Source organism: Mustela nigripes, chromosome 5 (assembly GCF_022355385.1).
Source record: "Mustela nigripes isolate SB6536 chromosome 5, MUSNIG.SB6536, whole genome shotgun sequence".
NCBI classification, from domain to species: domain Eukaryota; kingdom Metazoa; phylum Chordata; class Mammalia; order Carnivora; family Mustelidae; genus Mustela; species Mustela nigripes.
Genome location: NC_081561.1, coordinates 20,418,982 through 20,431,658, shown reverse-complemented (window position 1 = coordinate 20,431,658; position 12,677 = coordinate 20,418,982).

Here is a 12,677-nt window from a genome sequence, read left to right as displayed (position 1 = left end):
GCAAGGAAATGGGGGTGGCGGGGCGGGGGGCTCCCTGAGAGAGGTGCTAGTGGATCTCCGGGTTGGCATAGGCTCTTCAGGGTGGGTCGCGAAACTGGAAGGGGCGGTCGGGATGGCCGACTGAAGGAGTGGTCCAGGCCCCATCCCTCCATCCCTGCATCTCTGACAGTGGGGAACCTGTGGCTTCCTCCACCCAACCCCAGCCCCACAGAAAACTTTCTGAACTCTCACCTGTTTGCTCTAACCCCCCTTGACCACAAACTCAAGAGTCCACTCCCCTGCAGCCCAAACCTCTTCTGCATTCTATTGTTGGAGCTTTCGTATTGTGCCTTGGTCCTGCCGAGCTCTGCGCAGACAATTAAGTTATGAAACCCCCACCTCCACACCTCTTTCCTTCGCATGAGCAAAGTCAGGGCGGGGTGGGGGCGACCCTGGACTTGTCCCCATCCATTTCAGCGAGTTTTCTCGGGTATGGGCGCAGCTGGGAGAAAGCAAGGCGATGCCCCCCTGAGATACCCTGGCCCCATCCACCCCCCCCCCAACTCCTCCTGGAATAAAGGCACTGGAGAGAAATGCCTTGTCCGGCTGTTGCCCATTAAAAAACAACAAATAAAACAATCTGTGCAAGTTCGTTGAAGAACAAAAGAGGAGGAAACAGGGAAAGGAGGTACAACTTACCAGCCAAACTTCGCCACCGGACTACGCCTCCGTCCTCCGAAGGGCGGGGAGCCGGGAGCGCCCAGGGGGAGAGAGGTAAACAAGACAACAATGTCCACTCACCTCTTCCCCACCTCGTCGCACTTTCAAGGGACACTTCCCTTGCTGCAGTCTGCGAGGCGCTCCGACACTTTTGTGGGGCCTGACAGCGGAGAAAGTCGCGGCGGCAAAGTTGCGAGAGGGAGATACCCGGGCGTCCGGGGGAGAGGGGAGGAGAGAGTTCATCAGAGTTCCCCCTTTTGTTCCAAGTCCCGGAGCAGACAAAGAGGCGGCGAGCGGCGGCAGGTTTCTCCCTCTCACCCCTTCTTCCTCTCTCCCTCCCCTCCCCTCCCCTCCCCGCCCCCTCCCTCTCCCCGCATCTCCCGCCCGGCTCGGGAACCTCCGAGGCGGCCCGGGCGGCTCAGTCCCCAGTTCAACGCAACTCTGCCCCGACCCTCTCCTGCCGCGACCTCGCTCGAAACTTTCCCCAGGAGATGCCCGTCCTGTCCCCTCCCGCCCAGCACCCTTTTATCCCCCGCCTCCCCAGCGCGCACGAGTCTCCGGGGGGGAATCTCCAAAAATCATTGTTTCCGGGAGATGCACCTCTTTGTTTGCACTTTCCCTGCCAATCAATGTGAACAACCCACTTTGGCATCGAGTTTCTGTCAGTTTCCCATCATCCGGGGAGACGGTACGCCAAGGGTAGGGGGTCAACCCCATAAGATAAAGGCATTTACGCAATCAGAGGTGGGGCGCACCCTAGGCTCTCTCCCATCCTCTTTCCTACACTGGGCTTCACCGTCCTCCACCCAACCACCAAAACAACTCAAAGGGGGCTCCGAGGGTTTCTTTTAAGGAAACGCTCTTCCCCCACCCACCCACCCCAGCGCTGTCCCTTAGGAGAGGGCTCTTCTAATCCGCAGGACAAAGCCCGCTCCGGGTCCAGCCGGAGCCTCCACCCCTCGGGGCTACCTGTTGCTGCAGGCGCCGCACAAGTCGGTCCAGGGACTCCGAGGGCGGGTTCCCACCTCGAGCATCGCGCCCACCTCTCAGACCCCAACTTCCCTAACCTCAAACCGCGACGGCTACGCTCTCTGGACGCCCGGGCTCCCTGACACCCCGGAGCCAGCGCTCCACACCCGTTCCCTTCCCTCCACCGCAGCCTTCCTCGCCCCTTAGGTCTGACTCGGGGACCCTCGCCGCCTCCCCACCTTCGACCCCCTGGCGCGGCTCGTGCGGTCCGAGCATCCCCTCATTCCGACCCCTCACCCACTGCCCTGCCCTGGGCAAATCAGGTGTCTCGGACCCGAAACAATTCCAGACCCTTCCCCAGGCCCTTTGCCAGTCGTTCCCCGACCTCTAGAGTCGGAGACCCCTTCCTCACCTCGCCCCATCCCTAGACCCTCATCCCTGCTCCGGGCCACCGCACTGGCTCTCTGAGGGGCTCCGAGCAGAGATCTAACCAGACTCGAAGAGGAGGCGAGCGGGGAGGTGGGGGGAATGGAGGAATGGGGGGCCGCGTGGGGAAGCAGCTTTTAGGGCGAAGGAACAAAACCCAAACATTCCAAAGCCAACACCCACCCTTCGGGAGGTGGCCGGCCCAGCGCGCACCTTCTCCTCCACCGTCTCTCTTCCCCCACCCCAGACACTTGGGATCTTTGCAGAGAGGTGAAGTTTGGGGCAGGGAAGGGGGCTTGGGGACTTGGAAGCACTGGTCGCCGTTGGCCTGGCGGTGAGGGGCGGCCTGAAGGAGGAGGTCAGGAGCCAGGAGCCCCTGCTGCGTCCGGAATGTCGCGGCCGGCGGTCCCCGTGCGCGCCCGGCGACTCCTTGCCAGGTCTTTCCCCCGGAGCAGAACAAAGACGCCGCGAGGAGCGCCTGTCCTCGCCTCCCGGCGTCCGCACCCCGCCCTGCGCTTCGCTCGCACGAGCCCACGCCGCTCTCGGAAACTTTGCAACAACTTCCCCCGGAGTTGGCGCGCGCGGCGCGGGGAGCGGCGGGACACACGGCGACCACCGCCTCAGGGGCCCGGAGATGCCCCCTTCCACGTCCCCTCCCGGCCCGGGAGCAGCCCTCCTCGCGCCGCCGGTCCCCGCCCGCGCGCCGGGCTGCCCACGGGGCCGGGGCGGCAGCAGCACGCGCTTCCCTCCCCCACGCCCCCACCCCCGCTGCCCGCCGTGGAGGGAACGGGTTCCTCGAGTCCGGCTGCGGGCAGGGCAGCGCCGGGCCGCGGGGGGCCGGGGGCGGAGGCGGCACCGGGAGCAGCGGGCGCGGGGACGGCCGGGGCGGCGGCCGGGGCGGCTGCGGGAGGCCGAGGGCGCGCGAGCGGGCGCGGGCGGGAGGGTCCGCGCGCCGCGTGCGTCCCGTCCCGCGCTCCCCGCGAGCGGCCGCCCCGCCGCGGAGGCAGGACCCGGGCCCGCCGCGGCCGACGTCCGGGCGCTCGGGCCTCGTCCCCTGCGCCAAGGCCGGACACCTGCGCGGCCTCCTCCCGAGCCCGGCGTCTCGCCCTCCGCCCGGGCTCGCAAGCCTCCTGCGGGGCGCGGAGTCCCGGGCGCACCGAGTCCCGGGCGCACCACGACCCACCCCAGAGAGAAAGCAACCCCCACCCACTCCAGTCGGGCCCATTTTCCCCTTTGTTCAATTATGATGACTTCCAGAATTCTCTTTTAGGAGAAGTCTACCCCCTCCCCGCGCCCCTCCCTCCGACAAAATCCTTACTTTTTGCGGCCATCAGGAATCCGCTTGGAAAATAATGAGAAGTCAGGACTTCCAGACAATTCTCCTCGGCCGCCTTTCGCCGATGCTTGTTATAGGGTCCATCATCGGAGATGTTCTCCAACTTCTAAGTAACACCCAACCCCCCACTTGCTGTTAGAGCGTACTTAATTGAACCTATTAAAACACTGCCAGTCCTTTGAAAATATCTATTTGTTTCTCTCTTTTCTCAAGGACTGAGGAGTAAGGGCCATTTGCCAGGTGAAAAGTCAATATGGCCTTAAGAAGGCCTAATCCGTGCTTTATGAAACACTCCTGTCAGCTGTTGGAGGTAGCTCTCCTTCCCAACCTGCACGAGGACAAAGTGATTTCGGGGTGCCTGAGCGGCTCAGTTGGTTAAGGGGGTGGCCTCTTGATTTCTGGCTCTGGTCATGATCTCAGAGTGCTGGGATCCAGCTTTGCAGGGGGGTCTGCTTGAGGATTTTCCCTCTCCATCGCTCTCTGCCCCTCCCCCACTCTCTAAAATAAGTAAACGCTTCTTTTTTTTTTTTTTTTTTTTTTTTTAGATTTTATTTATTTATTTCAGAGAGAGCGTGCGCAAGGGAGAGCATGAGCTTGGGGAAGGGGTGAGAGAGAAGGAGAAGCAGATTGCCCGCTGAGCAGGGAGCTGGATGGGGTCTCTACCCCAGGACCCTAGATCATGACCTGAGGGGAAGGCCATCTCTTAACCACTGAGCCACCCAGGTGCCCCCAATGAATTTTTTTTTTTTAAGTCAATTCTCCATAGATTCTTACTCCTTAACAGGTCAGAGCTCCCCCATCTCTATAATAAGGCCCACGGCTGGGCCACACTGTGTAATGATCTAGATGACTGCTAACTTTTAAAATGATGCCATCTTTTCTCACAGGCCACCGCATTTTTAATACTTTTTTTAAAAAAGTTAATTAGCATCTCAGTTCAAAGACAGATGTCTTGGCAAAGGGTCTTAGAAACCCAAGTATCCTCTCTCGACCTGCACTGTTGGAGCTCTACTCGGGGCCACACCCCTATGTCCCCTGCTTCCTATTAGCAGACCAACGGCATCTTACTGCGATTCTCTCCTCTCTCTGCTTCTCTGTTCAAAGGCTTCCTCTGGCTGCCAGACCCCACTTTGCCAGTGTTGGGGGGCAGGGGGAAGTGCCAGGCAGTTAACAGTCTTCAGAGTAGCCCTCAAGGAATCCGGTATGGAGGTAGGACTCTACTCTAAAAAAAAATTAGATATTCTACTGAATCAAGTGTAGAAGCAGCGGTATGTAGAGTCGTTATCTCACGTGTGGAAGGTTTGTACCTGGATTCATAAGGAAAGAATTCCTGAAGCCTAATGCAAGCAGACAGCAATACAATAGGGGAAACCCTTAGAATCACTTTTTCAAAAAAATTTAGAAGTAACACGGAGAGTTTTGACTGAGCCTCTGATGACAGTGAAAGAGGATAATTAACGCATACCCTATTAGGCCTTCGTGCGACCTAGTCAGTAATATGTCCAGTGGGAGATCCTATGGAATTTTTCAGCAAACTTCTCACAGCATAAATTGGCCACCTTCTGCAACACATTTTATAAAACTCCATATTAAACCCTATTCTCTTCTTTGCCACCATTATGAATAAGCCATCAGGTGTCCACGGAATTATAAGGCCCAAACCCATTCCTCCCTCCACAACTTCCTTCTTCTTAGGTGGTTTTCACCTCTATTTCTTTCTTTCTTTTTTTTTTTTTTAAAGATTTTATTTATTTATTTGACAGAGATCACAAGTAGGCAGAGAGGCAGACAGAGAGAGAAAGGAGAAAGTAGGCTCCCTGCTGAGCAGAGAGCCCGATGCAGGGCTTGATCCCAAGACCCTGGGATCATGAGCTGAGCCGAAGGTAGAGGCTTTAACCCACTGAGCCACCCAGGCGTCCCTCTATTTCCTTCTTTTCTTTTCTTTGTAAAAGGATGTTCTATCGGGTGCCTTCGTGGCTCAGTTGTTAAGCATCTGCTTTCGGCTCAGGTCGTGATCCCAGGGTCCTGGGATCAAGTCCCACATCAGGCTCTCTGCTAGGTGGGAAGCCTGCTTTTCCCTCTCCCACTCACCCTACTCATGTTCCCTCTCTCACTGTCTCTCTCTCTGTTAAATAAATAAGTAAAATCTTTTAATTAAAAATAAAGTAAGCTCTATGCCCAGTGTGGGGCTTGAATTCACAACCCCAAGATCAGGAATCACATGCTCTACCAACTGAGCCAGCCAGGTGCCCCTCCTCATTGCTATTTTTAAGATTTCACCATGGTCATCCTTAAATGCTGCTCACCAAAATTTTGGTTATCCTTCCTCTCTCTGGGCACAGTGTAGGAATGAAATTTCCTATTCTGCTTGAATCAGGTGTGGCCATGTGATTTGTTCTGGCCAATGACATGTGAGTGGGAATTACACGCCTCTTCCAGGTGTAAGTTTTCACAGCCGGGGTGCAATGGCATATGCTCCTTTTCCATCGCTTCAGTGCGGGATAAGGTGGCTGATTGAGTCTGGGTACCAGGATGAGCCCCTCGGCCAAACCTAGGTGGTCATTTTGCACGAGCGAAACATCACCCTCCCCTCCTAAGCCCCTGAGATGTTAAGTTTGCCTGGAATCACAGCATAGACAGCTCATCATCACTTGTGCAAACACTCAATTTTCTTTGCAAAATTACACCGCTGCCTTCTTTATGGGTTTTAGAGCTTGGAAAGTTTATACAGTAGCTCACATAAACTACCCATAGTATTTTCTAGCTGAACCTCCAGTTTAATGGCACTGTGTTGGGTAAATTATTTTCTTTATGAAAGGTTAGCTTATCTTTTTTGTTAAAAAAAAAAAAAAAGAAAGAAAGAAAGAGCGAGCCTACCAACAAATTACTAAGAATGGGCTAGGATTTTGTGGCGTCTGAAACTCTTTATTTTCGCATCTGCCCACAGAAAGAGTTACTTTTCCCTAATCTTTGTCGTTGTTTTAGCAACAACAAAGGTTAACCAGTTAACCAGTACTATAAATTCAGTGAGTCTTCGTCATACTATGTTTTAAACTAAATTTCACTGGGCAAGCCATATCCCTTCTGGTGAAGTTTTATTGATTTTATTTACCTAAGAAAACTGAGATGTCATCACTGACTTTCATGGGGTTATTACAAGGATTAAATGAGATAGTAATTTAAAGTCCTTAATCTAGGGGACGCCCGGGGGGCTCAGATGGTTGGGCGTCTGCTTTCAGCGCGGGTCACGATCTCCAGGTCCTGGGATCGAGCCCCATGTCGGGCTCTCCGCTCAGCGGGGAGTCTGCTTCGCCCTCTTCTTCTGCCTCTCCCCCTGCTCATGCTCGCTCTCTATCTTGGTCTCTGTCTCTGTATCTCTCTCAAATGAATAAATCTTAAAAAAAACAAAATAAACATGAAGTCCTAAAGCTAGGAGCTACACATAATAATGGCTGCTATTCAATTTCAAATACTTCATAGTTTGTCTAATATGCTCTGAAAGGACAATCACTTCTTCTGAGATGCCTTTTATTTCCTTATTATCCAAGCAATAATCACTATATTGCAAAATGTTTTTAAGACTCACAGCCCACCTTCGGCTTTCACCAAAAGACATCTAAAAAATATTAAAGTCATATTTTACTTCTTTTTATAAAAATATTTTTAAAAATTTTAAGTGAACGCCATGCAACCCATGGGGTTCGAATCACTACCCTGAAATCAGGAATCGCAGACTGTCCTGTGGGAGCCAGCTAGGCACCCCTGAAATTCTGTTTTATTTCTAAGCCTTGCCAATTATTGATTTTACTTCTACTCTTGTTGCTACTGTTCTTGTTTGTAATCATTTCCATTTCCCAGGGTAAAATCCAATCTCCATAGCCGAGCTCTAAGGTCTTCCGCAGAAGGCACCCCCGCTCCTGCTCAATCAATCTGTATTTCCCATCCCACTGACTCACACTGTCCTCTCTGATGACGCTAAACTGCTTTAACTATGCCATGTGAGACATACATAATTTTATGCCTGCACCTTTTTCCTACTTCTAATTCTTCCCTAACCTTTCGGATTCTTCTACACCATCATCACCCACAGGAAGACCTTCCAGAACCCGCAGGATGGACTAAGTAAACCTCTTCCGCTTATTTCCACCCTTTTAGGAGCCAGTGGGGTTTTTTATTATGAATGTGAATGTTGTGAATCATCAGCGTGACGTGTGTCACCTAGCTCTGCCACTCACCGGCTCTGTGACCGCAGGGAAGTGACTTCACCATTTTACCTCATCGCCACGAGTGAGATAACATAATCCTACCGTAACATGGGGGGATTGCATGAATAAAATATCATCGAAAATGTGAGGTGCTGGGACACCTGGCTGGCTCTTGGCAGAATGGGGGACATTTGATCTTGGTGCTGTGAGTTCCGCTCTACGTTGGGTGTCGAGATTACTTTAAAAAAAAAAAAAAAAAGGAAAATATCTTAAAAAATAAACAACTAAAAGTATGTATATTCAAGTTGGCCAAAACTCTTTAAAAAACAATTTTACTGGGGGGAGAGAGCACCTGGGTGGCTCAGTTAAGTGTCAGACCCTTGATTTTGGCTCAGGTCATGATCTGTGTTGAGGGATGGATCTGCATCAGGCTCCTCACTCAGTGGGGCGTCTGCTTCAGATTCTCTCTCTCCTTTTCCCTCTGCCCCTCCCTCCCACTCCTTCTTTCCCTTTTTCTCTCTCTAAAGAGTAAATAAATTAATTCAATATTTTTAATAAACAGAATAAAATCTTAAAAATAAAATGTAAAGCCTTCACTATAAGCCTGGCCATACTAAAAACAGCTGGCTTTTATGGAGTGCCTATTCCTTCCAGTAGATGTAAAGAAAGTTAAAGTCGGAAAAAAAGGAGGTGGTAAATTTCATTTTGATCCTCAGCTTTTCTCCGTAGAGTAAAACATCTGGAACTGCAGTAAATAATCTACATTAAGGGTGACAGGCCCTGGAAGCAAAAGCTACCCAAGCCCTCCAGAGACTGTTGTGCTAGAGAAGGTATACCAGAAGCCTGATTTCCTGATCAACGGTGCTACGGTCTTTCTGTCACTGTGTATGGGCCCCAGCAGACTGTTAGAAGGTTCAGAAAGAGCAAGGAGGGTAATGTATTTTATTGCCTCCAGGCTACAGTGAATTTTGAGAAAATCTCTGGTCTATGTACTGTGTGGGGCTAAATAATATAAGGTAATTTCCCATTTTTCCCAATAAGATTTTTTTTTTAAAGATTTATCCATCTATTTTGGAAAGAGAGCATGCACATGAGCAGGGAAAGGGGCAGAGGGAGAGGGAGAGAGAAAATCTCAAGCAGACTCCCCCCTGAACATGGAATCCTACATGGGGCATGATCCCATGACCTGTGAGATCATGACCTCAGCTGAAACCAAGAGTCAGATGCTCAACTGACTGAGCCATCCAGAAACTCTCAGAAACTCTTTTTCTGAAGGGTAGACTGGACAGAAATAACTTACCTTACATGTAGGAATACACTGGTATAATTGTCTTGTCACGTTTGTCCCACAGAGTACTTTCCTACGTTAGTGCAAGAGAGATCCCAACAATTCCACCCTTGGATTGTCTCCAAGATGATCTATCAGTGTCTGCTTGTGCATCGTAATACCTTACAACTCCTTACTTTCTTCCTCTCTGAACCAAGGATTGTTTCCATGCCGTTACTGTAGACGATTCTAAAACACCATATTTTATTATTTTTATTTTTAAGTAATCTGTACACCCAACATGGAGCTCAAACTCGGAACTTGGACATCAGGATTTGCATGCCCTACCCACTGAGCCAGCCAAGTGCCCCCACATTTCCCTTCAAGGAGTATTTCATTTTCTCCCCAGCACATTTGCCCACTCAGTGTTTGCTGTTACAATGTATGTTTCCCACTAGAATCAGGTTTCTGTCCATGACAGAGTTTCTCTGAAGCTTTCTGCATTAAGGAGATGGGTGGTGCTTTTTCTAGTACAATGTACATCACAATGTCTGATTGCAACTCATGTTTGTGGATGATTACCCTATATATATACATATTTTTTTAAGGTTTTATTGGGGCGCCTGGGTAGCACAGTCGTTAAGCATCTGCCTTCGGCTCAGGTCATGATCCTGGAGTCCTGGGACGGAGCCGCACATCCGGCTCCGTGCTCAGCAGGGAGCCTGCTTATCCCTCTCCCACATCCTGTGCTTGTATTCCCTCTCTCACTGTGTCTCTCTCTGTCAAATAAATAAGTGAAATCTAAAAAAAAAGGGGGTGGGTTATTTATTTATTTAACAGAGAGAGAGACAGTGAGAGCAGGAACACAAGCAGGGAGAGTGGGAGGGGGAGAAACAGGCTTCCCACTAACCAGGGAGCCCAACACGGGGCTTGATCCCAGAACGCTAGGATCGTGACCCCAGGATGCTGGGATGGTGACCTGAGCGGAAGGTAAATGCCCAACGACTGAGCCACCCAGGCATCCCTGATTAACCTATGCATAAAGCAGTCCTTCAAGCTCACATGATTATGCCACAACAATGTCTTGACCTTTAGAGGGGAAAACTTCATGCTATTCTATGTTAAATAGCATAAGTTTTGGACCTAATTTCAGATTTTCTGTTTCATAACATTTATCCCTTATATCTAACTTAGATAAAATCTTTAACCCAGAGGCAGTACACTTGAATGGGAATGGTCTTACATGTTGCCTTTCGATTTTATAATACTTTTGTGCTGCAAAATACATGCAATTTTGCCATTGCTTTTGGTTTCCTGTGGAAATACTTATTTGTGGTGATAATAGCTCTAAACAAGGCCAGAATTGATAAATATTTTGCTTTGTAGAAAAAGGCATTATTAGACTTTTTCCTCTAGGCTAAAAAAAAAAATCAAAGTCATCCAAGTCTTAGCAACTTCTTAGAGACATTTCTATTATATCTTTGACTTACTCAACCCAAGAAGCCTGTCACTATTAGATACAATTAAAAAGCATGAGGGATGGGGGGATGGGGCGCCTGGGTGGCTCAGTGGGTTGAAGCCTCTGCCTTCAGCTCAGGTCATGATCTCCAGGCCCTGGGATCGAGCCCACGTCGGGCTCTCTGCTCAGTGGGGAGCCTGCTTCCCCCTCTCTCTCTCTGCCTGCCTTTGCCTCCTTGTGATCTCTGTCTGTCAAATAAATAAATAAAATCTTTAAAAAAAAAATAAAATCTTTTTTAAAAATAAATAAATAAATAAAATCTTAAAGGGAAAAAAAGCATGAGGGATGAACAAGGTGGCTTCTTCCCCAGCCGCTGGCTGTCTATCCCACACTTTCTATTATATTATCCTGTGTACCAATGGTAACACTGATTACACACTCTCTACCATGATTTGGAATAGGTGATCTTTCAACTATTTTTTTTAAGATTTTATTTATTTATTTGACAGAGAGAGATCACAAGTAGGCAGAGAGGCAGGCAGAGAGAGAGGGGGAAGCAGGCTTCCCACTGAGCAGAGAGCCCAAGTGGGGCTTGATCCCAGAACCCTGGGATCATGACCTAAGCCAAAGGCAGAGGCTTAACCCACTGAGCCACCCAGGTGTCCCTAACTTTTTCTTCTTTTTTCTTTTTTCTTTCTGTAAACTCTCCAGCCAACATGGGGCTTGAACTCACAAAGCACAAGATCAACAGTCTCATGTTCTACCAGCTGCACCAGCCAGCTGCACACGCTCGCCACCCCCTCGTGAAATTTTCACTTCGAATGCGTTATCACCTGCTTTAGGATGGTAGGCTCTATAACACTCAGGCTTGATATTCATTTTTCATTTCAGTGTATGTTAGCTTATAAGAGATTTCCTTCCGTCTTCCAGTATTTTCTTCTCTCATTATTTATTTAGTTTGCTTTTTATTTGTAGGCAAGCTTTGCCCTCATGAAGAGAGCTAGAGATAGAGCCCTTGATCCAGAGCACAGGCAGGAACCCTTCCCACTCTATAAGAAGAACCATTTAGTACCCAGAACAGCCCAATCACAGTTGGCCTCGTTAATGGCTGCTGGTAGCTTCCAAAGCACAGACCTTCTCTCTCGGGAACAATGCTAGGGCCATCATCCTATTTAAACTAGGGCAAAGAGGCAACCATTTGTCTTCTCCTACAGAGCCAGCAATTTTTCCCTCTAATAAATGACTTCATTCTGCAGCTGGAGTTACAGAGGTTAAATTTACAGCTAAGTACAATGCTTTACTCGTTACAGCACCTTCCAGAGGATTCTCTCCTTTATTAGCAAAAATATCACTTGAAGTCAGCAGTAAAGGTGAGGATGTGCTCATGCAAAATTACTAAGAATAAGGGTGAGAATCTGATGTGGAAAAATATAAATTATGAAGCCCAAAGTATTTCTATATATTTTTTTTCCTCCTCAACTTAAAATGAAGTCACAAGATGTTTAGCAATAGTTTTCAGTGTTTCCATGCCTAGTTTCTTCCCAAAAATCAATCCTGGGTCCTCTTGTCTTCTTGTTCTACACCTGACTCTCCATGCTGACCCAGCCACTGTGGCTTTGAGGGCTGCCGTGCCCTCCCCGTAGCTCCAGCCCACTCTGCTCGTCCTTGAAGCTGACACCAAACCATTCCCTGGACCCCCCAGATACCTCATACTTATCTTAAACTCATTTTACTTGCTTTGTCTTAAAATCAGATTTCCCCACAATCCTTATTCTCACTAATGGTAACCATCTCGTGATGGTTTAATTTGGTGTCGACTTGACTCCACTAAGAGATGCCCAGATAGGTGATAAGACATTATTTCCGCCTGTGTCTGAGGATGTTTCCGGAAGAGATTAGCATTTGAATAGGTAGACTGAGTAAGGAAGATGGCCCTCACCCATGTAGATGGGCATGATCCAGTATATTGAGGGCCTGCATCAAACAAAAGGGCAGAGGGATGAATTTGCTTTCTGTGGACCCGGGACATCCATCCTCTCCTGCCCTCAGACATTGGTGCTCCTGGATCTCAGGACTTTGGATCCAGGTTGAATTACAACTGGCTTTCTTGGTTCTCTAGCTGGCAGTCAGCAGAGCACAGGACTCCTTGCTGCCTTCTAGAACTATGGAGGCCATGAGGTCCCAGGTTCTCCAGAGAAACAGAACCAAGAGGAGAAAGACACCAATAGGGTATCTGTGTCTATATCTATCTGTTCTCTGGAGAACACTGATTAATGCGCTACTAAAGGGAACAAGAACAAAATGATGTGGGAGTGA